This window comes from Phasianus colchicus, chromosome 4 (genome assembly GCF_987193195.1).
Source record: "Phasianus colchicus chromosome 4, bPhaCol1.hap1.1, whole genome shotgun sequence".
NCBI lineage: Eukaryota > Metazoa > Chordata > Aves > Galliformes > Phasianidae > Phasianus > Phasianus colchicus.
This window is the reverse complement of record NC_143439.1, coordinates 16,808,031-16,834,301: the sequence shown is the minus strand read 5'-3', so window position 1 is coordinate 16,834,301 and position 26,271 is coordinate 16,808,031. Positions and strand designations below refer to the sequence as shown.

The 26,271-nt window shown below is 43.0% G+C and overlaps 1 protein-coding gene across 5 annotated transcripts in view; it reads left to right on the top strand.

Annotated features, from left to right (window-relative positions):
• The first annotated feature begins 5,344 nt into the window (after nucleotides 1–5,344).
• Nucleotides 5,345–26,271, top strand: part of GPRIN3 (GPRIN family member 3) — a 36,001-nt gene continuing 15,074 nt past the window's right edge. For 2 of the 5 annotated variants that reach the window (XM_031607611.2, XM_090138794.1), the window contains exon 1: nucleotides 6,380–6,706. The gene's annotated coding sequence lies outside the window, so the exon portion shown is untranslated. Of the gene's footprint in view, nucleotides 6,023–6,379; nucleotides 6,707–9,413; nucleotides 10,292–12,704; nucleotides 12,827–18,304; nucleotides 18,583–26,271 lie in introns of those variants that run through there. The other 3 variants (XM_090138793.1, XM_031607610.2, XM_090138792.1) reach the window with 3 other exon arrangements.

Below are 26,271 nucleotides of genomic sequence, written 5' to 3'. Positions count from 1 at the left end.
AAGAGTTATGAGGACAAACAGTGTGGGAGAAACTCACAGGAAAACTTTGTGCATTCAAGTGAAACTAAGCCAATGTAAGCTTTATGGTTGAATACTGCTGTGGTGGAGCCCAGGGTGAAGGTGCACTGAGGTCACTTGGGGAAAGAGGCTTGGTTGCACGTGGAGATGAGGGTGTCCAGTGTGAACAGACTGAGTTCCTTACAGCATGCATGAATGCTTTAGCAAAAGATAGTCCTGAGACAGAGATGGAAAGGCCTGAGCTACTGCAGATTGAGGAAATGTAAAATGAGTTGGCTTGATCAAATGGAGATAGTTACTTCTGTGGTGAGAAAAAGCAAACAAGCAAAACAAGCCTTTTGAAATATCAAGCTTAGCTTCCATACAGAGCTACACTGAGCTAAGTTTGAGGTACAACTAATTTTATTTTCTTTTCCAAAATATTTAGTTCCTATTTATTTAGCCTAATAGAAGTTATTACCAGTGTCTGGTATCAGTAATGTTGTTAGACCCACAGCTGTTCTATATAGAGGCATGAAAAAGCCAAAAAAACAAAAAAGAAATAAAACCTGGAAAGATTAGACATCTTTATTTTAGATAAAGTAATATAATAGATGATTTATAGATAGATGGTGATAATATATACAACATTAAGAATGGCCAAGAGAAAGTAAATCAATTTTTCTTTAGTAATTCAAGAATAATTTGCACACAGACAAATTCAATGATACCAAGGAATATCACAATACACAAATACATCACAGACATTTGATAGCATACCATACATTTGTAGGATTCTGGTGAGAATTACTAAATACTGGAAACAGGAACATTTACTATTTCATTTTATAAACTATCTTGAATGAACGTAAAGCTTTCTGTTTCGGGGCAGCATTGAGGAACTTAGAGACAATATTGATAGGTGATTTAATTCCAGATTTTTTTTTTATCTTTTCAGGCAGCTGTTTCTCGACTGATATACAGTTTATATCAGCAGTTGTTTTTATAATATTTTTTACATTTAAACAGGATATCCTGCTTCTCATCTGCTTTTTTGCATCTCCACTCCTTACTGTTCACAGTACTTACTCTCCATGTTTACACCTATATATCTTTTATCTGCTAACCTTGCAGCAGCAATTATGTCTGCTTTTTATCTCTCTGGTAATATGAATCAGCATAAAAATCCACGTTGTAGGGAAGGCTACCATGAGTTATAAACTGTCTTGGTAGCAGCCCGGGAAATAATTCTTTTGGTAGCATGAGGTTAGATATTAGGAGGAAGCTTTTTACTGTGAGGATGGTAAGGCCCTGGCACAGCTGCCCAGGGAAGCTGTGGATGCCCCATTCCTGGAGGCACTCAAGGCCAGGCTGGATGGGGCCCTGGGCAGCCTGAGCTGATGGGGAGCAGCCCTGTCCACGACAGGGGCTTGGAATTGGGTGGGCATTGAGGTCCCTTCCAACCCAAGCCATTCTACATCTGATTCCATGAGAAGCTCCATCTTGCCTGACAAAATGTGAGAGCACATTTTGCAAAGTAGCTGCAGTAACATTATCAAAGGATGTTTCCCTCTGGAGTAATGTTTTTCCACAGCCAGCTGATGACACCCAGGGAAATAGGCAGAACTAGACTGGCAATTAGAACAAACAAGTACCTAAAATCTGTACAAATGTACAAGCAACATATAGCAGTCCTGCTTTGTAGAAATGCATTGGTGAGATTATTTAATTTCAATTTACATTTACCTGCAGCCCTTACAACCACTTCCTAGAAGGTGCTCTGGCTGATCTTATTTCCTGAACTTCTGAAAATATCAAAGACATTTGGTATACACAGTTAACATAACATAACAGGAGACAGGGCCCTGAATCCAGAGTTCCCATGTATCTGGTACCACATTAGCTTAATTTATTGCTCACAGTAAGCTGCGGTTGTCTGAGCAGATAGGTTTTTTAGTTGTATTATTTGACATCATTACTGTTGAATATGCACCAGAATACCATGTGGTAAGTACGTAATAAATCAGCTCATTATGTCTATAATTGTTATGATTATGTGTTGTTCCAGATCTCAGTTTTGTTGACATAAAAAGAGGTAAACAGTATAAATTACTGACTCACCAAATGGTAGTTTTAATTTGTTGAGAAAGCAGAGGGTTATTTTTTTTGCATGGCCTGTTTCACATTTAGAACCACAGTAATGAATATATAGAATATTTGTGAAACAGGAATAGGAGAATGTGAAATTAATCATACCCAAATGTACTACACAGACACAAATGGTGAAAATATTAGTACCACAACACATTGACCAAAAGCTTCCTGCCATATGAAATGAATCAAAGAAACACAGAATGGTTGAGGTGCTTTTCAGTTGATTGAGTAGCCCCAGTATATACCAATGCATGGAGATATTCCTCCCTCGGTGCAGGACTTCACATTTTCCCTTGCTGAGCTTCATGAGGTTTCTATCAGCCCATTTCTCCAGCCTGTCCAGGTCCCCCCAGATGGCAGCAAGACAGTCTGGTGTATCAGCCACTCCTCCAAATGTTGTCGTCAGCAAACTTGAAGAGGGTGCACTCTGCCCCTTATCCAGATCATGAACAGAACTAGACCCAGAATCAACCCCTGGGGTACACCACTTGCTACTGGTCTCCAACTAGTCTTTTGGCACTGATCAGAACTCTCTGAACCTGGCTGTTCAAAAAACTTCCAGTTTACCTCAGCGCCTACTCACTTAGCCTATGCTTTATCAGCTTCTCTATGAGAATCTTCGGGGAGTCAGTGTCAAATGCCTCAAAGCCACACTGAATTAAAGGAAGACCACTGCTCTCACTTCATCTACCACGCCAGTTTTTTTCATCAAAGAAGTTCTTCAAGTTGGTCAAGCATGGTTTCCCTTTTTTCAAAGATTTTCAAAGGCATGTAAGAGAGGCAGTTGACTATCCAGCCTTGAAAGTCTCTGAGTCATGCCAGTTCAGCTGGAAAGACTGGGAAGTTTTTCTCTGGGCTACCGTACCCTTCCTTTTAGGGTTGTCAAACACGTGGAGGACCTGCCTGCAATTCTGAAGCCAAAATAAGACAACTATTGTGATTTACACTTCATGCTCGTGCTTCAAAAACAGTCCTCAAATGTTTTCCTGCTGAGTTCAGATAAAATCCTATCATGTTTCAATTTCAATTAATCCCAAAGTCGATTTCCAAAAAAGAGGGAAGTATTAGCTATAAATATTAAGACAGATGAAATTTCTCTCTTTGCAAGCAATGGCAGAGCCAAATAAGCGCTACCTGGAGGCAAGCTTGACTCTCACCTGCCCTTGGTGTGTGTTATTTCTTCCTAGGTGGGAAAAGTTGCTGTAGAAGGTAACAGCACTAATATTCTTTCGGTGAATTGGGAAAAGGTGCTGAAAGAAAAAGATGACAGTGGAGTTAAAGCTGCATCAGAGGATGCAAAAAGATTGGCTAGCTTAGATAATTAATTGGTTAACAGAGTGCTAAGACTGTGATTTTAGTATCTTGGGCTAAGGGGAGAGTGTATGATTAACGGAAAGGGTCTGTATTAGGAGTTTGGATAAGCAAATTTTTTGCTTAGGAAAGTTTAGGAAAGCCACAATAACTGCCCTCCTGATGTCTGAGGATGTCTTTGTAGCAGCAAAGCCTGTAAAGTCTATAGCTACCTCTTCCTGAAAGTCCAATGGCTGATAAAGGAAATTGCATCATCCAGTCTTCTTCTTTAAGAAAAAAGGGGAAATTTTTCTATAGTAATATTAATGGCAACAGGATTAATTCTAGGAAGTCTGGAAATGTTTTTGTAGAAATTATGTCATTTAAGAGAATAATGAGAGGAGTTTGTCAACCTGATCTGATTCCAGACTCAGAGATGACAAGGGTAAGGACTAGGCTCTGTAACAATCCTCTGAAGCACCAAAAAAGGAGCAAGACTGTAACAAGAACAAAGTAGAGTCAGATTTCCAGGAACCCTTGGCTGTGCCAATACTGTACATCTCCCAGAAACCCTTGGCTGTGCCAATACTGTACATCTCTGTTTTTCCTGATGAAGTTTGATGCTCTCCCCACTCTCCCCCTCTGGTGAGGTTCTCAGTGTTTGGATGTTCAGGCTCTTAAAACTACTGCTATTTTTTATTTTGGCATATGTAAAGAAGCAGCTGTTGATAGCAGTTACTGAAGATCTAGCTTAAATTTTCCATGGGTAAAGACAGAAAGCCACATTCAGGCATGGATATTACATAAATATGTGCTGACCTCAGTGGCCAGTGTTGGAGAATAAGTTGCACGCTCCATAGTAGGAAACATGAGAATCATAGAAGCATAGAATATCCCAAGTTGGGAGGCATCCACAAGGACCATCAAGTCCAACTCCTTGGTCCACACAGAACCACACAAAATTCAAACCTTTGTCCAAACACTTCTTGAACTCCAGCAACTGGGGCCCTGAACACTGCCTGGGGCAGCCTGTTTCAGAGCTCAGTTACCCTCTGGTTTAGAACCTTTTCCTAACACCCAACCCGACTCTCCCCTGATGCTGCTCCATGCCACTCCCTTGGGTCCAGTTGCTGTTACCAGAGAGCAGAGCTCAGCGCTTCCCCTCCACTCCCTATGAGCTGTAGGCTGCCATGGTCCCTTCAGCCTCCTCTTCTGAACTGAACAAGCCAAGAGACCTTGGTTAATTCTTATACATCTTGCCCTCTAGACTTTTCCCCGTCTTCTTAGCCCTCCTTTAGACACTGTAGTTGTTTTATGTTCTTCTTATTATTGCAGAGACCAAAACTGCACCCAGTGTTCCAGGTGAGGCCACACCAGCACAGAGCAGAGTGGGACAATCCCTTTTGTCACCCAGCTGGCAGTGCTGGGCCTGGTGCACCCCAGGGTATGTTTGGCCCTTTAGACTGCCAGAGCATGCTAATACCTCAGATTCAACTTGTATTCAACCAGAACCCTTTCTCTGGGGCTGTTCTTCATCCTCTCACCCCCAGTCCATACGTGTATTCAGGGCTGGCCCATCCCAGGTGCAGAATCTGGCACTTTTTAAACTTCATGTGGCTGGTGACTGCCCAGATCTCTGATATGTCAAAGATCTCTTTGCAAGGCCTCTCTACTCTCAGGGGAGTCAACAGTTCTTCCCAGTTTAATGTGTTTCACAAACTTATTATTATACCTTTGAGTTTTGCGTCAAAGACATTTGTTAAAAACATTAAAAAGAACTCACCCTAAAATAGAGCCCTATGGAACTCCATGAATCAGCAACCATCATTTAGGATCAGTAACTGAGCCTGAGGGTGTTTTGCTGTGCAGTGAAAAACATATGGATCCACTAATACGGATAAGGGGAATATGATTTATTAATGCTTGGGATGATTAGGTATCAAAAGATGATTTGTTGGGTCTTTTAGCCTTCTGTCGTTTTTTGGTCCCCAATTTTTTTCATGTTACAAAGCAGTGTAAAAACAGGAGTTCTCCTCACAGCTTCTCCCACAGTATTTCCATAAAGGCAAGTGGAAGAGTTGGAATCTCTCTGGTTGAAAACCTGCACTCAAATCTCCTGGCACTGCAGAACTGTTTCCTGCGATTGCAGCAGATAGAGATAAAATTCCACACTGGTGGGAATAGACTGCAATTAGAGCAAAGATTTCCAGACAAAAATGAGTCCTAACAAAAAATGTTTTCCTTGCTAGTATTTTTGTGGGGATGTTGGTTTTTGTTTGTTGTTGATGTTTTGGTGTTGTTTTTTTTTTTTTTTTTTTTTTTTGCTGGCTCGCCGCGGGCAGACCGGACAGCGCTTCACAGTGGCAGCTAAATTTACCTATCAAAAACAACAATCCGAGCTGAAAGCGTGACAAGAGTCCACCAGTATTTGCATACGCTGCGATCCCACATGCAAATGTGTACAACCCCGCAAGCAAACGGCTCATTAGGTGCCTAGATAGCAGTCTGGAGGCACACTTCCTCGACTGACTCGTGCAGGACAAGCACAGGTGGATGGGACTGGTGGATTTCCTACGTGCAGGTCTGGCTCTTCTGTTGCGGAGCAGCCACCCGGCTGCTTTCGCCGCCGGTAGCTTTGCGCTGGGAACGGGAGCGAGCCAGCTCGCGCGGTCGCCGGGCGGTGCGGAGGAGATGCGGTGCGATCCCCGGTGCGCCCCGGGGTCTCCGCCACGGCTCCGGGGCCTCTCGCTCAGCTCCGTTCCCTCGACGGAGAGCAGGAGCTCCCCGCGTCCCGGGCCGGCGGCTGCGGGACCGTAAGAGCCGGGTTCTGCCCGCGCGGAAGCAGCCGCCCGTCCGCCACTACCGGCACCGGCAGGGCAGGAGCCCGGGGCTGCCCCGCTCCGCCGGCGGCCGCAGGGGGGAGCGCTGCCCTGCCGGGCTCCCCGCCTCCCCGCGCCGGACGCCGGCCTGCAGCCGCAGCTCCGAGCGGCCCGGAGGTGCCACCGCCCGCCCGGCTCGGTTCGGCTCGGGTGCCCGAGGCCGTTCCCGCAGCCGTTGCCTCCTCTCCGCCCGCTCCGGCTGCCTCCCCCCTACCTTCGCAGCGGGGAGGGCAGCCCGGCGCAGCCCTCCTCCCTCCGCCCGCCCTCCCACCGCCGCGCACCCTGAGGAAGGGCTTGTTTTCCTGGCCGGATGATGAATTTCTCCGCAAGGTCATCCCTGCCCGCGGCGGCGGCGCGCCCGCGGCTCCCCGGGCGCTGCCGCGGAGGTAAGGGGCGGGGGGAGCGGGGGGGAGCGGGAGCACCTCCACCCCCCGGCACATTTGCCCGAGCGTGGAGCGAGAACGGCTGCCCGGGTCTGCCGGACGTGGCGAGGGCCGCCTGCTCGCCCTGCCCGGCCGGGTGCCCTCCTCCGCAGAGGAGCGGGGCTGCGGGCAGCCCTGGGGGCCCGCTCCCACCTTCTGCTGGTTGTTACCGGTGCTTTGGCTCCCGCGCTTTCATCGCGCTCGAGTGCGGAAAACTTTGATCGTGATAACAATTAATAATAATAACGACGTGCCCTCGCCCCACCCGCCGTGCCGGGTTGCGGCAGTCCGGCCCGGCCGGAGGGATGCTCGGCGCGGTCGCCACGGTAGCGCTGCGGTCGCCACGGCAACGGCCCGCGGTGGCGCAGCGGGAGAAGACCCCGCGAGTCCCCGCAGCGGGTCGGGCCGGCCCGGCCCCCACCCCTGCCGCCGCCCTGCGGGGCTGAGCGCCGAACGGCGACCCCATGGCCCGCTCCGAGCCGCCGCCGGGCTGCAGCGAGTGGCGGGCGGCAGCGCAGCGCAGGTGGACCGCGAGCTCTGGGCTCCCGCAGCTTTGCTCTCAGTGTGCCAGCCGGGGGCTCACCTGCTGGGTTTCAGACCTGCTGGGTTGCATTCGGATAACGGGGTGTGTTAAAGGCTTGCCCGGTGCCGCTCACCCCTTTTAGCGAGCTGCCTAGGTTTGCTGAGAGTTTGTCCGGAGCAACCTGGTTTGGGGTCATAAGTCCCCAGTGGGCCTCTTCTTTCTGCTAATGAAGTTAGCAGCCAAACTCGGTGAATTTTACCAAGTTCTGCTGTGCGCAGCTCAGCCTACTTTTGTGTTCCCTCTGTGCAGGCCTTGGCTTTGTTAACACTCTTTTCCTTTATCCTTCTTTCCTTTTCTCCCAGGGAAAGACAGCAGTGCTGCCAGCGGGCTTAGCAGAGTCCTGGTGGTGATCCCGTAGCCTAACCTTTTGTATAGTACAAAATACGGAGTGTTCCCCAGTGAGCTGGAGGCCTGGCTCACCGGCCTCTTCAAATAGCTGTGATTTAATGACTTCAAACGATGGGGAATTTACAGCATTCCTGGGTAACCGGCTCCGATTGTTAAAGTCATTGTCAAACGTTAGCATCTTATTTCCAGTTTGAACTTTTCTGACTTCATCTTCTTGCTATGAGATCTGGTAATGTCTTTGTCTGGCAGATTAAATAGCTCTCTAGTTTCAGATAGTCTCTGTGCAAGTATTTAAGGACGGTAATTAAAGAGCCACTTAGTGTTGTCTCTGATGAGATAAATAGGCCGCGCTCCTTTGGTCTCTCCCAGGAATACAGAGACTCCAGAGGAAAAGCTGCCGCTCTTCTCCAGGCCCCAGAGCGGCCGCCTGCGAAGTGCAGCCACCAGCACGGCACAGTGGCTTCCAGGAAGGCTGCCATTAATGTCACTGCAGAGAAAATGACATCGGGCACAGTATTCCCCTGTCTATTCACCCAGCAGTACGAACTTTGCTTTCCCACGACCACGCGGTGGGAACTTGTGTGTCTGTGATCCCTGCATTTCTGGGCAAGCCAGGCTTTTCTCAGGAGTTGGTTGCCTGTCCTGGAAGGAGTATTTAAACTAAACTTTCCTACATGCATCACTCTGGATCTGCCTGTATTCAACCTTTTCTCCCCCTTCTATCACTTCCAGGGAGTTTGCAGTATGCTAACAATAGTCAAGCTCTGGTGTTTCTCCCTCTGCAAGTCAGCTTTTTCCGCCATGCTAAAAGCATCTTTTCCCTTCTCAGTCAGTGTAACCTTTAAGTTATTTGAAGTTTACTGGAGGAGAAGTTACACTGAGTAAGGCATAAATGAAGAACTGAAAGTGCCCACTGCAGTGAATTGGTTTTGTAGCTGCTTTTATTCAGCTGTGCCTCCAAGCGTTGGTGAGGGAGAGATCAGCTTTCCTGCCTTACAGAAAGGTAAAGCCCTCACTTTACCTTTCTGGTAAAGCGTGATGCCAAGGCTGATGCATGCATGGTCACTATGTTGCAGGTCTTGAACTTGAATTGTCTGAGTTTAACTTGTCCAAATTGAACTCCACCCTGGGTTGATGGTTTTCTTTAGAAAGCACATGGCCTGACAGCATGGGCCAGAGGCTTCTGGCAGGATGTTGTCAACTTGTCTGGTAGCATGCAGCGGCCCAAAGGGGACTGAAAAGCTGTGGGTGGGAGATGTTCTCTGAAGTGAGATCTGTTGGAGTTTCTACAGCGGTGGAGTTGGCTTAGTAAAGCTGGCTGCCCTCTGCCTGTGGGGTTACCGGTGTGCCCTGAGGGAGGGCGATGTCAGAGAGGCGCAGTCAGGCAGCTCTGTGAGAGTGCTGGTGTGTGTGCAGCTGTGCTGAGCACAGCACTGAGTCGGTCGCTTTTTAACTAATGCCACTTAGAAAGTGCAAGAATCATTTCCTGTAAGCCTCATGAAGAAACACTGGGACTACAAACAAATGCAATGCTTGCAAAGCTACTGCTAGGCATGCCTGTGGTGCTTCTGTGGCACAGAAAAGCAGGGTATTTGCCCTTTCACGAGCAGAGGAATAGAAAGGCCCCTTATCGACATAGTTTCCCAGTATGTCGTCTGTTCATTGTTGTGGAGCATGGTGATAATACCATTACAGACCTCAGTAAGATTTAAAAAAAAAAAAAATCTTTGGATTAAATAGTGCTCCATCATTTCCTCCTTCGAGGTGTTTCAGTTTGCAAAATCAAAGTCCTTATCTAAATAGGTAAACCATTCCATTAAGTGAGGTGATTCTATGAGGAGCATTTGTTCGCATGAATAAATATGGCAGGTTTCAGTCTGAATGTCTTCAGTGGTAGAATTAAGAAAATGTAAATTCTGATCATGTAGTGGCTTAAATATCAGTACAGTGAGCTCTCTTGAAATTCCACAAAGGATTTTTTGTGTTTTTTTTTTTTTTTTTTATCCTAGACCCTGAAAATATGTCTGTACAAAATGCTGCATGAGGTATTAACAGTGATGAATGAGGGAGGTGCCTATTAAAAGGGTAAAAATAATTACTGAGCTAAGATATCAGAGAATATCTGAGAGGAATGCAGAATCCTGTGAGCCCTTGAACTGCAGGAAATTCTTTTCATTTTGGTGTCAGCATATTAGAAATTGCTTATTGTGGATTTAACTGTAGATTTCCCCTATATTAAATTCTGAATTTCTGTTACCTGAAATGCAGATTTTCCTACTCATTCAAATGCTGTCTCTTTCTCCCAAACTGGGATAGTTGTTTTTTGTTGTTGTTGTTTGGTTTGGGATTGTTTTTTTTTGCTTACAACTTTCCTTTCTCAATGTTGCATCTTCTCTTCCACTCGTTTTGCCACTAGAAGAGCACATAGATCTCTCCATAGAGTGGTTGGTCCCAAAATTCATCATTTTGAGTTACCATGACCAGCTTGGGTCAGTCTGGCATTAAGAGTGGTGCCTGGTGATTAACCCTGCTAGTCGGTGATGGACAGAAGATGGTGTTTTTATGAGTCTCACAGTTACAGTGTCAGCTGAAGAGCACTCAGCAAGGAGAGACAAGTGGTGGGTATAGCTAGGTTGATTTCATAAGAAAAATGTGGTTGAAGTACTAACATTTGTCAAATGGGTCCTACAGCCATTAGTGCAACATTTATTTTTGAACACGAACAACATCCATTAGATGCAATCAAAACTAAGGGGAAGCTGATTATTACTAAGAACAGTACTCTGGCTGTGGTTTGCTTCTGAAATTGATGCAGGTGTGAAAAATGACATGCTTTAGTCCTACAGCTATAGAGCAAAATCTTGAAACTTGTATGACTCTTCTTCTAGATATGCATTATTCCTTAATTTATAAAACCTACAATGAAGACAGAGGTGACACATAGGCTGAATCTGTTGCAGTTGTGGATTTGAGGCTAATCCTGGGTGTTATTTCATGAAATGTAATGATTTTGTATCTGATAAAACTTTCATATCTGTCCTATAGGGTTATGAACTGGTGCAGAATACTTCAAAAATAGTTGTGTAGTTAAAGTAAGTGAAACCCCAGCTTGAATAGGTTTCAGGATAAGGTTAGCTGAAAAACCAAGAAAGAGGCAGACTTTTCCTCAGTCTGCACCTCTGTGTACGTATGAATAGCATAACTGGCCAAAAAAGATGACCAGCGTGAGGAATTGTTGGCATTAGTTTGGCATTATTATGGAAGATTAGAAATGTACCAAAATTCACCCATTATTGTTTATTTATTAATCATGGATAGGAGTTGGATGCACTGTCTGTAAGCACTGCATGACAAGAGGGCTAAACTACTCTCATATTTGGGGATACATCAGTTTGTTCAGGTAAATGTCAACTTCTTAAGAGACAGAACAAAGCAAAGACTGATAGTATTTATTGGTTAAATAAAAAACAATGATCTGTATACATTCTGAATCAAGTTAAATTACCTTCTTGTAAGGACAGCTTCTGAGAGTCTCTGGCCACAGTTTACTTCTACAGACAGTAAAAAAAAGAAAAAGGCTGCATATATATTTTGTTATATACATGGACTTTGAGTTCTTTAACAGTTCTAGAGAAAGAAAGATTTGTACTGATTAATTTTTTAATCACAGATCAGTTACTTATTAAAGTTGAGTGACTTTTTTTCTTGGAGGCAGTGGCTAAGTGTTCATATCTGTAAATCAGCAGCACATATGAAAGAGCAGTAGTGTCAAAATGCTGCTGAGTAAATATGAGAAATGCACATCACTGACACTTGCAACTGCATGCAGTGTGTGAATTTAAGAGAAAACAGGAAGGGTTGAGACCAAAAGAGTGATGATTAGAAATGAGCATAGTATCATTCTGTGCCCTGCTTTGTCCTCTGCCAGCAGTGGATGCATGTACATGGGAAAAATGATTAAGTGGAGGGAAGAATGCCAACAATTACAAATATTGCAATGAATTACTGTAGCATCTTCTATAAAGAATGTCCACAAAGGACAAAGTGTATTTGTTTTTTCTCCCCATCTCAACACCACAATCCTACAGAACTTACTAGCAGGTAAGGAAGCTATTACCATAGCCAACATTAAACAAACATGCAAGAAGGTTATTATTTTTTTAATAACTCAGAACAAAGGGTCTTTAGCTATAATATCTGTGGTTGTAATTGTCAGCAACTCCTGTTACTTTCACTTTTTTTTTAATTTATTATAAGTTAGTGAAGCGTGGCATGGTTTGAGTTTGCTCCCTTTCATGCCCATCTCCCTCCCTCTGTCCTCTAGAAGTACAAGAACTGAGGAAAACACAAACCCTGGTTTTTTGTTAATCTGTTAGTATCTGCAAATATATGCACAGTGCAGACCAGCTCTCAGATGAGACTCCGGGTTTGTAGCACTTGGAAAATGATGATAATTCATTTTCCCAGCTGAGTTATATTGCTGCTTAGCTCTGGAGATGAAACTGTTCTCCTGAGGGCATAGAGAAGAGTGTATTCTGAGCTATTTCTCATTACCTTCTTAGGCAACACTGACGATCGCTACTAAGGAAAGAAAGAAAATGGTTATTTTAAAATCTATTTTATAGATATTAAACCTGTCACTAGACAGGAATCTTAATTGCAGACTGATGAAGTTCTGATCCAGGAAGCAGTAGCATTGCTTAATTTAAAATTGCTTGTGTTGCCCATGGATTAATCATAGGTCCAATCTGTAGGACACAGAATTTCCACAGCCAGACCAGAGAAGTCCATCAGCAGAAGAGTGACTCATCTGCACACTTCATGATGGGGTGAAGAGCACTAAGGAGGGAGCACACACTGTAGGGTTAGCACTCTGCCAGTCTCTTAGATTTAAGACCCTCCAGTTCTTGTGCAGATGCCCCTGATTAGCAGTTAGTTTCATGGTAACCTTTAAAAATGCACAAAGGTTTGCTTGCTTCCTCTTCTACTTTTTTTTTTTTTAATTCTTTGTTACCTACCTACTTTCTTCAGGTAAATCTGTGCTAACATAATGGTAATGTGCCTGCCAAGTCTGTAGTATGAAACACATCTGTCGTGACTTTGCAGCCAACATCTGAGCCAATAAGAAGAGAGAGAGAGCAGTCATCTGCAGGGTGAGCTATGGCATGCCACGTTGATCACATCTATAGATTTAGGTTTTTATATCAGTGATGTTTTATATATGAATACTACAAAAATATCAAAAGTTACACAGTGAGTACATAGATTCATTTGTGGAATGAATGGAATGGCAAAAAGATCAGTGTTTTCTGAAGTGCTGGTAGCCTGGCAAAGTCTGATGAGAATCATCATGCAATTACCAGCAGTTGGTTTTTTGTCCTGAAGATCAGGATAATTTTTGATATGCACATGTAATTTTCATTTGGAGAAAGTTGGAAAAATATTTGTTGTTGTGACCAGGATCCCAGATTGCTTTCTAAAGATCAAAGGTCTTTTTTGTTTGTTTAAAACTAGTGATACTAATGTGCAACAAAGGAACTCAGTTTATAAAAGGGATCTCGAGATAAAAAGATGAAATACGCAACCTATGCAAGGTACTATGCATTTTTTACTGTTCTTGATGCAAAAAAAAACAAAACAAAAAAACAGCAGACTCAAATAGTGAACACGAGTACTATGCTACATTATGACAGGTCTAAAAGGGATACTGTAAAAAGAAATAAATGGCTTCAATTAAATAAAGATAGTTATGTTGGGGAAGATTTTATTCAGAAATTTTCCATGGCTCCAGGGCCCCCTTTTGAAATGCAGAGGTAAACCTGTTGCTCCATGAAACATCACTAGAGATCTGAGAAAAACAGCTTGGGTGTTATCATAGAGAACAGTGGGCACTTCCAATGTGGGGTAACAAAGTGGCCTCATGATACCTTAAATTTGTGTGAACTGGTGTTTAACTCGCTATCAGTGTGTAAAACAAATAAAAATAGATACGTGGTTGGGTGTAAATTTCAGATGGATGGATTTTCCTTTTCTGGATGGAACAGAAGAGGAAAATAAGAGTAGGCTAATTACTAATCTGATCTCACATGGCTTTGGGAAGAGATGGGTGTTCCTGTTTGTAGGAAGTAGAGTAGGAGTGTGGTTACTCAGATACTGGGGAAACAGTAGAATCTCTTAATGCAAAGCCAGACTGACTGAAAACAATTTTCTACTCTTGTGCAATCATTTTTCTTTTATAAAGAAACTGTACGCTTTTTTTAACTCAAAGGACTGTTTCTTTACCTCTGGTAAGTTCTTATTCACACTAAGTCAGTGTGATCTTAGCCCACAAAGCAGTGTGTCCGCCAAGTACTTGAGGAAAGGTACCTCCACTCATGTAGGGCCCTGGGCCTCTGACCATGGACTATTTCCCAAAGCAGCACTGAACAACAGAGTAAATTTGGAAAGTTAGAGAATGAACTACACAGGAAATCTTCCACCCTAGTGATGTGTAACAAAGATGATATGCAGGGTCACGTTGTGTTCTAGCAAATTCTGGTTTTCTTAGACTATCAAAGCTGCAGGTCAGAGCAGCTTTTAGGGTGGCCTTTGTGCACTAAAGAATAAACTGGATATCACCGTGTCCCAAGCTCAGAAAATGAAGAGGTACAAAAGTCCTATCAGTCTTCCATTTCCAGGAGAGCTGACCTGGGTTGTGTACCCATAGGCTAAAAAAGACAAAGATGATCAGTCCTTAGTATTTAACTTCTTGAATTTATGGGTCTCTAATGTTAACGTCACTCTCTTTTCTCTGAAGCATCAGTTTCATGAAAAACTTCACAGTCGATAGTCTTAGCTCTAGAGATGAGTCATTAGGGAAATGATAAAACATAAGAAGCATGCTGGGTGGCATTGGAAGGAGTAGAAGTAATGTGACAAAACATTTGTCAGAAAGATGATACTCTGAGAAGAGCTGTATGGAAACAAGATGACAGAATTATTTCACCCTGAAAGTCTGGTATTTCACAACAAGAGCTGAAAGTTTTATAACACTGCAGCACGCTGCAACATCTCCATATTTACTACAAGAAAATGTTAATCCTCCCCCTGAGGTTAATAATTAGGTAGTATCTGTTAAAAGCCACTGAGAAGGCTATAAATATCTGCATATGTTTATGAGAACCCAGATTTCTGTTCAGGCTAAAGCAATAGCCTTACAAGATTGTCTGAGTGCTCTGTAAAAGAACTTCCAGGCTTCCATCTAATCCACAGGGACAGGTATTCCAATTACAAATGCAACAGTGATAACATTTGACAATTCTCAGAACAACAAAGACATTTTTAGATCACGGGTAAGTGGTATTTCTAATGGTTACCCCAGTCAGTGGCATGGCAGAACAAGGTGACCAGACTTCCAGGCCTCTGCCTTCCTTCCAGTCCTCCAAATAATCCTGGTCACACCTTAAGAATAAGTATTATGAATTGCAAATGTGCATTCATCTATCTCTGCAGGGAGGTGAACTGCGTTGAAAGACCCATATCTGCTCATGGTGACTTCAGATTAGGACTGTGCGTGATTGGTGCTGTTTATCCCATGCTTAAGAACTTAAGATTCATAGAGCAAAATCCAGCTTGTAGTTCTGGCCATGTGCTAATGATGCTGGAAATGCATAAGGATGTGCTGCAAAATATGACTGAGGACCAAAATCTGTTTCTTCATTTCCTGAGAAGTCAGGCAAGTTTCATCAGGAGATGCAGAGGGAAGTTTTAAGAAATGAGGATTGCAGAAGGATTAACTTCATTAATTTAGTGGCTTGGGTTTTTTGACTCATTTTGATTCATTCAGGAATGAATCTAGCCTTCGCTTTTATTTTTAGTTAGTTATTTTGTCTTAGTCTTGATTAGCTTGATGCCTAAGAAATGGAAGGGATGAGCAGCTTCCTCCTGCATTTACCAGACATTCAAACTAATGCAGAGGTTGTCTTAGTTTTGGTGAGGAGAGAGGCCTTTACCTCCCTGGCTAGGTTTGGTATATACATTAACATCAGGGGAACAATTCATACCTCAAGTCTTGGGGCCACTTTACACCGTCCGCAGAGCAATGAAGTCAGCCAGATAATAGAATTCTATCATAAGGCATAGAAGGCTTCCATTGGAAATATTCCTGTATTAAATTATGTACTTCAAGAGTTGCTTCCAGCCAGACTGTGCTTGGGCATTATCATAGAAATGCATGCAGTTAATACTGGGAAATAGCAGAACAATATTTATTCAATTCAAAAGATGTTCTTATTATGAAGTGCCTCAGGGGAACTTTGCTTGGGAAATGTATTTTTATAATAAAATGACCTATTTTAGAATTACAGTTTTCCATGCTGGAAGGTGGCAGAGGGTTTGCCAAAGAGACAGACAATAGGCACATTCACATTTGCTCCCAAACAAAAAAGCAAGTGGGCTGTGACTGTATTAATCAGCCCAGGGAAGGGGTTCAGCTAGGTTCCTGAATGCAGGGTATGTATAGGTACCTATCACATCCAAAGCAACATGCCTGCAAGAACATGAGCAGATGTCCCTATCAGTAGCCAACCCAAACAGGCAGATGACAGGGGAGAGAGCCCACACAGCTGTGCCTGAGCCACTCCTAAAAAAAAACTTAGGTGTAAGTAAAATAAAATTTAAAAAGGAAAAGCTAATAACAAGTATTTTTTTAAGTAGCTAGGTATTCAATTAATAATATAATAATCACTAATAGCGAACAGTGTAACAAACATTATTCACTGTTTACTCATCAGTTGGATCTGTACTAATGCTCCAAGACAACTCATGTGCTGTTGCTTCTCCAGTAACACAGCCTGCCTTCTAGTGACTAAGGAGTCTCTCAGTTTGTCTCTTATTTTGTCTGCTTAAACCTTTCATCTTTTTCAGTGTGATTTATAATCCAACATCTGTAATCAAATTAGTCTTTAACCGCCACATGAGTTCAGCTAGTCAGCAATCACTGCCACACCTGCTAGTGTGAGAAGTCCATTAGTCAGTAGCTTACATGCTGCTCAGAAAAAAGAAAAACACCAAACCTGAATTAAATGGGTGAAATTCGACCCTGTAGTAAAAGGCTGTAATTTCATTGATGAAAATCCCATCAATTGAGCTGCTGTAGTTTATACGAAATATAAATATGGCCTTTTACTGGTAGTATCCAACCAGAGATATAAAATTGCTGTGACTTTTTTTTCCAGGCACTGTAGCTGCCATTCTGACAGGAAGGCAAACAACAACATCCTTTCAGTCATCCAGTCTGTAGGCAGCTGATTCAGAATGAATTTAGGGCAGATGAGTTAGAAATGAATGAGAAGAAAATTTAGCAGTGATGCTTCATTCAGCTAGCAGAATGCTCTTCTAAATACTTGTGCTCTCCATTCCTTAGTGATGGTCCTGAAGTGCTCCTGGCTTGTACAGAGCAATGTTGCTATTCCAAAGAGCAGATAATGATGGTAATGAACTCTCAAATAAAAATGTTAAAATTCACAGATGCCTGTGGCCACAAGGAAACTACAGGAGTGGGGAAACAAACTGTGAAGAAGGAATTATTCACAATAAGTTATTAAGTTATGGCAGGAACATCAGTTGATTAAACAGTATGATAGCATTTTCCTTGTAACAGTTTATGGCTTCTTTAAGGTGTGTTTCTTTCATAAAATCTACCAGGGATTTGCCTGTACAGAGTAGCTTTCAGGATGTGCTTTTGCTTAAGCATGGAGTTTTGTTCAACACTATTTCTTTTAGCTTCCACTCTTTGGTTGTACCAGTGAATTCTGCAAATCTGGAGCCAGTCTCCAGAGTGCTTTGTGTGGATAGATTATACTGTGTGAAGACCTCTAGCCCAATTATTTCAGCGTGGGTTTTTTTTGCAATAACTTACTGCAAGACTTGAGTGGTAAAAACTTGCAGAGAAGATGACCCCAAATAGGTCTTGTTACTACTTTCTCCATTCTGTATCTGTTTGCAATCACTTTTATGCACTCTTCCTTGATCCTTTTGCTAAGTGGTTAATGATTTAACTTGTCCTCATATTGTAAATGAAAAGAGTGCAAAAGTGCCTCTTTTCTAGGAGGCCATACTCTTCCTAAGATCCGTACAGTGGAGTTAAAGACAGAGTTAAATGTGTCTTAGGGCAGACACATTAGCTTAGTCTTGCATAGTATTTTGAAGAAATGTATGTGGCCATATACGTTACTCCTGAAGTAATACAGTATTGTTTCATTTCTCCTTCCCCATCTTGAAGGCTGACCTTGTGTGTTCAATGTAGAATTTTGTTCATGTTATCCCAAGACGAATTCCACAACCAGGATTTAACAGGGATAAATGTTCCATAGGCACACAGTTTTTATTTGAAATTCTTCACTTCTGACAGTTGAAAAGATCAATCAGTCATATGTATTTCATGACTAATTCTGGCTTTTTTGAGGAAACATTTCTTGTTTGTGACTGAAAAGAAGACAATCTTGGGGAAAATGGGCTTTCCCCTTCTGTTCATATGTACTTTTCAGTTAAGTCTATGCTTCTTTTTTCTTCTTATAGCCCTACTCAGAAAAATACTTCCTGTAGAGTAGGTGAGAGTTTGGTGTTTTTTTTAGTACTTTTGCTTTTAGTCATCCATTGCAAAAAACAGCCCTACATAGGCTGTAGAACAAAAAAAATAATAATCAGAAAATGAAAATGTAGCAGAAATACTAAGTCATAGCCTGAAGCAGTGATTGAACACCTGGTGGAAGGCAGGGCCAACCCAGGAGAGCTCAGGTGCATGCAGTGTACCTGAGTGACTGAAAGAGGTGGAACCAGGATCCACCCTCTCCCAGATCTTATTTAAATGTTGGCAGTGGAGGTGAGGGTGTCTGTCTGGACATCCCTGCCTACCTCAGGCCTTTTGAAAGTAAGCAGCTTTTTTTCCTTTGTTTCTGTGTCCACAGCTGCTGCGTTTTGGCTTGTCCTCGTTTGTTGTAGCTAAAGACTTTGCTGCTCTGCTATTATTGTTGTACTTTTCATCACTTTATATACAGAAAAAAAACATCCATCAGAGGCTTAGAAATGCAGAGAAATGCTTAGAATGCTCAAACTGAATGTACAATGTGGGGCAGCAAGAAGTATGTGTGGCCACCTTTACAAATTTAAGCAGTGTTTAAATTGTCTTTCAAATGACATAATGCAAAACACTGTTTAAAAACATCCATTTCTTGTGAACAGTTTCCTGGCCTTGAGCTATATGAAGCTGTGAAATACTCTGGCACAGAACACACAGTAAGAGACAGATGGGGAATCTGTGCTGGAAGAGCATTCAAGCCTAGGTCGAGGAGGCAAAGGGCCAGCACACTGGCCTGTATCATATCGATCAACCAACTTGCTTCCCCTTGTATGTCTTTTTTTTTAAGCAGGCTGCTCTTACCTTAACTTACCATTTTACTGCCTTTCCACCAAGCCAGAATTCATTCTGCAGTTCTAGAGATAATCCTGTGTAACAAATAAAGCAATTGAGTTTGTGTGAAAGAAGTGTTCCCAGAGTGAGCAGTTCTAGACCAGGTCCGTTCTCCAGTTTTGTGGGAGAAGTTGGGAACTGAAGTACGCTGGCCTTGAAATTCAATTCCTGAGCAACTTGATCTAGTTGCTGCCCAGGGAAAAGATCAGCAGGGGGTAAATACTTTCCAAGGGTTCCAGCCTTTGCCTTAAAATTTAGGGTATAGTCCATGCATAGTGGGAGAAAAAGAGCAAGTTTTCTGTCTTCTGGAGAGAGAGGAAAAAGGTAAGAAGTTTGGAGTGATGCTATGGGATTTTCCAGCCTGTCTGCAATGCTGACTGAACATCTGTCTCTCTCTAACCACCTCCTATGGCAGTCTGCATTTGCAAAGATGTTTTTTCTCCTGTTGACTTGTAACAGCATAAGCCCAACAGTCTTCTGTTGGCTGCTGAGGTCTGTGGTTTGTAGCTGTTAATAAATTAATAGATTAGGGAGCAAAGTGAATAGAGCTGAAGCAGTGAGGATCAAGCTGTAGTAATTATCTGGCTGTGTTCTTCATTTGCAATATCTTTTAAAGAAGAGGTGGAAAAAGTATTCCTATGCCTACATATACCATCCAGCAAAATGGGAGAATATTTTGAGTCCTTTTGGCTTTTCTTGCATAAGAACAGGAAATAAAAAAGGATTTGTCTCTTCAAAAGTACTGGGCAACTTTTGACTCCCACTGGCTTTGCTGGCATTTCTGATTATCCAGCGCTTTAGAGACTCAGACTTCTGTGATTTCAGAGCCTAGCTTTAATCACCAAGATTATGCAGGATGCCTGTTATTACATTAGCATATATCCAACTTTATTTGTGTATGTTTGTCTGTCTGCAATCCTGTATGTACGCATCGTTTGAGATAGTAAAAATTGTGTCCATAAACAGGATGTAAATGAAAATAAATTGTGGTAGGAAGCCGACTGTACATCCACAGCTGGTAAAGTATCCAGTGCTTATCTTCAAGAAGATCTCATGTGGAAATAAATCACATTGCATGGATTTTCACTCTAGCTGAAAAGCTGCCATGTGTTTTCTCACTCCCTCAAGTAGACATCTGTGCATCAGGCGTTGTGTTCAATGCGAGTCCAGTAATCAAGCTCTAAGCTGTGAGTGATGGGTTTTCACGCCCTCCAGATGACTTGGAAACAAGGGCAAAGCTGTTGCAGAGCTTTGCTCACTCACAGCTGTGCCTTGGCAAGGAACAGCCTGACCTCCACTTGCTTCTAACATCTGCAGGTTAAATTCCTGCCAGCCTGAGCAAGGGCAGATGAAGCGGCCCTGAGGGGGAGGGAAGAGGAGCGCAGACTGATGTGAGGAGTAGGGTGCTAGGTGATAAATTCAGTAATTGTCTGGGACTGTTCAGTCTGGTCTTTTTTTTTTTTTCCTTCAAAGTTTGAAGGCATGTTTTGCTCTTGCAGTGTGAAGCAGCAGCATGAAATGTATAACTGCACGTGAAGGGGTAGGTGCCATGGTCAGTGCCAGTCCCACTACTCAGGACTTGGTCTTGAGCAGGTGGTTGAGGCTTCAGTAAACCTGAGGCTCTATTAAACCCAGGCAAGATACATCTTGTTTGAGCTGTCACTGCAATTAATGCTAATGATAGTCGTTAAATAATTTTGCAATCATCCTGAGGAATGGTAATTCAAGAATTCATGTCAAAGTTAATGTCCTTTACCAGTGGCTCCCCCACAGTATGTGTTGCTTTGGTTGCATGATAAATGAAAAGGTAAATACTCCTGTCTCAAATCTGGAGAAAAGAGAAGTCCAGAATTCTAGCCCTGGAAGCTCCTGGCCCACAACAAGAATAGAAATGTCATAACAGCTTGTGTAAGCCCTTGTGTCCTTGCAGAGATCGACAGTCACAAAAAACAAAGTTGTGGTTTATGTTTGGCTCCAGTAATTGACTCCTGATATCATCATTAGCTTTGAACGGAATTACAAAGCAAAACACACTGGGTCTCTGTTTCTAGTGCAGTTAAATGAAAAATACTGTAAAACAGCTGAGAGTTTTTATTGAACTAGTTTCTGGGTTTGGCTATGTAAAGGAAGTATTTCTGATTTCAGTTGGGTTCTGACACAGGTAAGGTTTCCCGACTCTCAGACACTGAGGTTTGTCTTATCAACTTTGTGACTTCAGAGAATTCACAAAGAAGAAAGAGAATGAAATTATTCTTAAGCTCATGAAAATGCACATTTAAAACATAGTATAAAAACTGCATGCAGTCTGAGCCACCCTCAAAGGGGCTGGAAGGATAGAAGGGTGTTGAATCTAAGGATATAAATACATGTTTTGAATAAGCCTTTATTAGGGAACAATTCATAGAAGAAAGGAGGGTGATTCCTGAAATTGTTAGTGAGAGAATTTTACACACCTGTGTTGTCTGCAAGAACAATTCTGAAAAGCTATTACTGTTAGACACCTGTGGGACAGAATATCTATAATGAGCTATTCCTAAAATAGGCCACTGTGTAGCACAGCTGTTGGTGCATTTCTTGCTACGGAAAGATCTCATGTTGACTTGGTGAATGAGTTGGCTTCTTCATCCACGGAAACCACTCTGCAGACTCTTTGTTCAAGCGTATCCACATGGTAGATGGAGAAGGTTTAAGGATCTCTCTTTGTCTTGAGGAACTCTCTGGTCGTACAGTAAATTGCAGGATTCTAAGTTAGTGCGGTGAGGTTTGAGCTTATATTATGGAGATGAAAATGGAACCCAAACCTCCATTTTCACAAAACAAGAGCCAGAGCAAAATTTTTCTCCCAGTTTTTACCTGATCAGATCAGTTTCTGGTGAAGTTGCTATAACCTGGGTGGTTTCTCAGATGTGCCTTTTAATGCTGTCTGTCAGTTCTGCGTGGAAACGGAAGAAAACACGATGTGGTTTTTAGGTATAAGATTTTACCACCGTGCTCCTATCCTGCATTTATCTTTATTAGGGTTAGGCAGGTGGAAGCCCTTACAGATGCACTGCTGTTTGTGATGTTAGGCTGCCCCATCATTTTTTTGACATAAAGAAAGATGGTGCCACTGACTATCAGCTGAATGTGACAAATGTTGTTTTTCCAGGCATTGCAAGGTGCCATTTAGCATGTGTCATCCTGTGTCTGCTTGGTTGGCACCTCTTTGCCTTTCCCATGTCCTGTGTGCAGTAGTGTCTCATTGGTTAAAATCATAATAATGAATGAGGCCTATCTTGTTCTTTTCTGGTTTGCTCCAATTCCACCTGAATCAATTAAAAAAAAAAAAAAAAAAAGCATATAGCCTCAAGTAAAGGAGTCTGAGACTTAGACAACAGCTTCTCATGTAACAGCCCGACTTGGAGCTGTACTGTGAGCTTATGTGGCTGAGGTGAGCAGGTTACAGTCCTCAGCTGGATGTAGGGGTTTGTGTCACTGCCCTCAGAAGAGCATTTACCAGCATTGTAAAAGATAGCAGTGAATTGTTCCGATTTTATCTCTGAATACCAAAGGCTTCCAACTTGCCACTGTTTGGTTTCCTGCAGAGCCTTCATGCAGCAGACAACAAGTGGCTGTAGCACAACGTCTCCTCTTGTGATTTTTCAGAAGGTGTTTAGCAGGAGGTGGTTTACTACAGAGATTATTTTGTTCCTTTTACTGTGTTTATTATCCAGGACAGGCAGCAGCACAGTAGAGTGAGAACACAAAAAAGAACAGGAAGCAACAGCGGAGGTGGAGGCAGGAAGAATGGAAGATATTTTTAACTTTTTAAAATAGCCACAGCAATTGCTGTTTCGGCTGCAAGCATCTCTATTGACATTAGTTGTGTTCTTATAGCCAGGAGGCAAGAGTAGATATGGTGAAATCATCATCATGCCTTTCTTAGGTTAATCACACACTACAGCAAATTTCTGTTACTGTAATGACTGGTTGGAGTCTGCATCCTTCTTCTCTAATTACATGCCATTTGGAGTAGTTCTTTTCCATTAAGATAATGCTTGTAAACAGCAATGGGTATATCCTTTGCCAGCTCCTGTTATGTATAGAACTGTTCTCCAATATTAAGCCCAGTGCCTTCATTAAAATAATATGATATATGAGGGGAGCTTAATTTCTCAGGGGATGAGAGTTAAAAATTATAGTTGGTTCTTAAATTATGCATATATGTATTATTCTTCCTTCTGTAGGCTCATCCAAGGCAAAATTTCCTTACTTGCTATGTTGGCAAATAACCACACCACCACAATAAGCTCCTCTGGATGCCAATAATACAGTTAATCAGCAGCAAATCAAGCCTAATTAACCAGTGTGCTGCCACCACTGCTGGGGCTGCTTCTGCCACAGCAATGGTGTTTGCATGCAGTGTGCTGGGGGAGTGTTCTTAAGGAGAAAGTCATCATGAAATTCAGGAAATTTGCGTTCAAGAAACCAAAAAGCATGTTGGATAACATCCTTTGTTCCATAGAGCCACCTTTTTTCCAAGACAGGCCTGCTAAGCAGTAATTATGTTTTCCTGGCTGCACAAAATGTGGGTTTGGTTTTGGGCCAGCTCCCAGTAGATGTATGTCTACATAAACCGCACCATCCTGGTTGCCACTGGTTAACTGGAAATCCTAGCAGAGAAAGCAAAAATTGCGTGGGCCCTGAGCCAGCAGTACGCTTTCACCTCTGAAGGTGATCATCCTGCTTTAAAATGAAGTCCCACTGATACTGCTGTGTAGGGAAAAGGTATTTATCACTGGCTATTGCTAAACTGCCCTCTCAAAAAAGAGAGCTTTTGTTTGGCAGCGGTTTGTATTCAAAGGCAGTCAGTTGTATGATATACATTAATGAGGGGTTAGATTTCATTGTGGCTTTATCAAGCAGAAAAAAGATAGCAGGATAAATGAGGACAGAAATTCCCCCTTAAATGATGGGCAGTCATGTCACTTTCAACATGAAACACAGGAGTGGTGTTTGAAAGGTTCATACAACCCTCCTGGCATCCCTCAAACACCTCTTTCTCGTTACTCAATAGTAAGCTGAAGAAGCTCAGTGTGGCAGTGAGCTGTGTGAAATGGAGTCACCTGCCTGATGTGGACAGCAGGCTGCTGGCTTCCTTCCATCTGCACGTGTGTCAGGAACACTCATTCCTTGTGAAATAAGGCTTACCCTTGAAGTCAGGCTGAGCGTCCTTAAAAGTCACCTCCAGTGTCAGACACTGAAGTTCATAAAATGCTCTGATAAATAATGAGATTAAACATAATAACATGCAATAAGAAAAAAAGGAAAACACATAGCCCTGTGGGTTTTGTCAACATCTTGTGTCCCCTCTGGAGTGACCCAGGATATGAGCTGAGAGCGTGGCTGTAGCTTATATAACTGTTGCAGTTGACTGCCAGTTAGGGTAGCTGCTGTTTGATTTGGCTGTTTTCACAAACACATTTCTCCTTCCCTTTCACCTTGGAGTAGAAGGGCTGCCAGGCTCTCAGTGGCATTCTGTAGCAAGCTTGCTTTTCAGCAGGGAATTTTACATCCGTGCACGCCTGTCAGAAGGAAGTGTTTTACCTGGTACTATAGCCCTTGGAGGAGACATGCCAAGAGCCTAGCTGCCCATGGGACCACATATGGGGTGAGAAAGGATGTGCAGGTGCAGAACAGCAAGGGGACAGGGAGGGGACAGCACTCAAAGGTGGACAGGCTGGGACATAGCAGGCCATTCTCTCTGTGCTGCCGTGGTGCATGCCACCTTGTTGCCTTCGTGAGAGGCTGGGGAGAGGTGGCCAGGAGAAGCTCCTTTTCTGAAGAGCTGTCCCAGCCTTGCTGCACTGTACTGGGGATCTCTGAGTGAGGATTGCCAGTGTGGCTCCTGCAGCTGTAGTCACTGAGGTAAAGAGCCCATAATTGCATATCTTCTGATGCAGTTATTTGCTGACAGAGATTAAAAGCAAAGTGAAACCAGGAATGAATTCTGAGCCAGATTACATGTATGCAGAAAATCTGTATCATGATGCTGCCAGCAGCTGTTATTGTGGCCCTGTGGATGTGCACTGGGCTGGAAGTGGTTGTTGCATGAGTCTCCTGGCAGAGGCGAGTCGGGTCCTGCCCACTGAGTGCAGATGGGACACAGGCTGGAACACCAAGTCTTAGAGCAGAGCTGCAGTCATCCTTCCTTTTAGATGGAAATCTTTCTAATTGAAGGGTAAGTAATTATTTTGCTGCCAGCAGTATGGTGGAGTTGAATTGGGCTTACTGCACTCACACTGCCACAGATATTGGACTGATTTGCTCCCTTTGGCACGAAGTTAGAGCAGAGGTGTGCCCAAATCTGTTTGAGCTCTTCCTGGGTACAATCCTTTTATGTCAGTCCCTGATTACTCTGATACTGATTTCTTTCGTGGTCATTTGAGTCTTTGAGGTCATGCTTGGGCTGCTGTGACTGACGCTTGCTTCTAAACTAGGATAATGATTTCAATATTAAAATTATAGTAGTGAGCATGAGGGATTGCCTGTCTAAGTACTAGAGAGTATTTGAGATCCAGTCACTGTGAGCTGCTGCTGCAGGCTGCTGGGCACAATGGTTTCTGGACCTCCAGGAGTTCGGAAAGAGTCTAGAGAGTACCCCTGTAGATTTATAGAGCAAACAAGCAATACCTACGCTCAGAAACAAAATCTGACAACGCTTCCTGCATTGTGTGAGTGAATATTTCATATTAGATTTGGAATTGTATTTCAAATTAATTGAAATTGTATTTGCATATAGTTGAGTAGCCTGTAGCATTCCCAGTAGGGTTTCTGTGGCCTCTTGGAAGCTTTGGCCAGCAGCTCAATGGACTGAAGGAAGATGCAGTGCAGTTTGTGTTGCTTTGGATTAGGCCCATAGACCTCTGTGGAATTTGGCAGGACTGACTTAACCCCTGTTTTAATTTGTAGGTTGTGGGCAGCAGGTTAAGCTGTGCTTTGCCCTTCTGCACTTTGCAAAGTTCAAGAGGCTTTTCAGTGAATGGGCTTGTCCGAGTAAAGCACCCTTTTTTGCACAGCATTCTTATATGCTGTGATATGCATCACCACAGAATTTTATCTGGGCCAAATACACAGAGGGGTAAAATAAATAAGTAAATAATTTCCAAT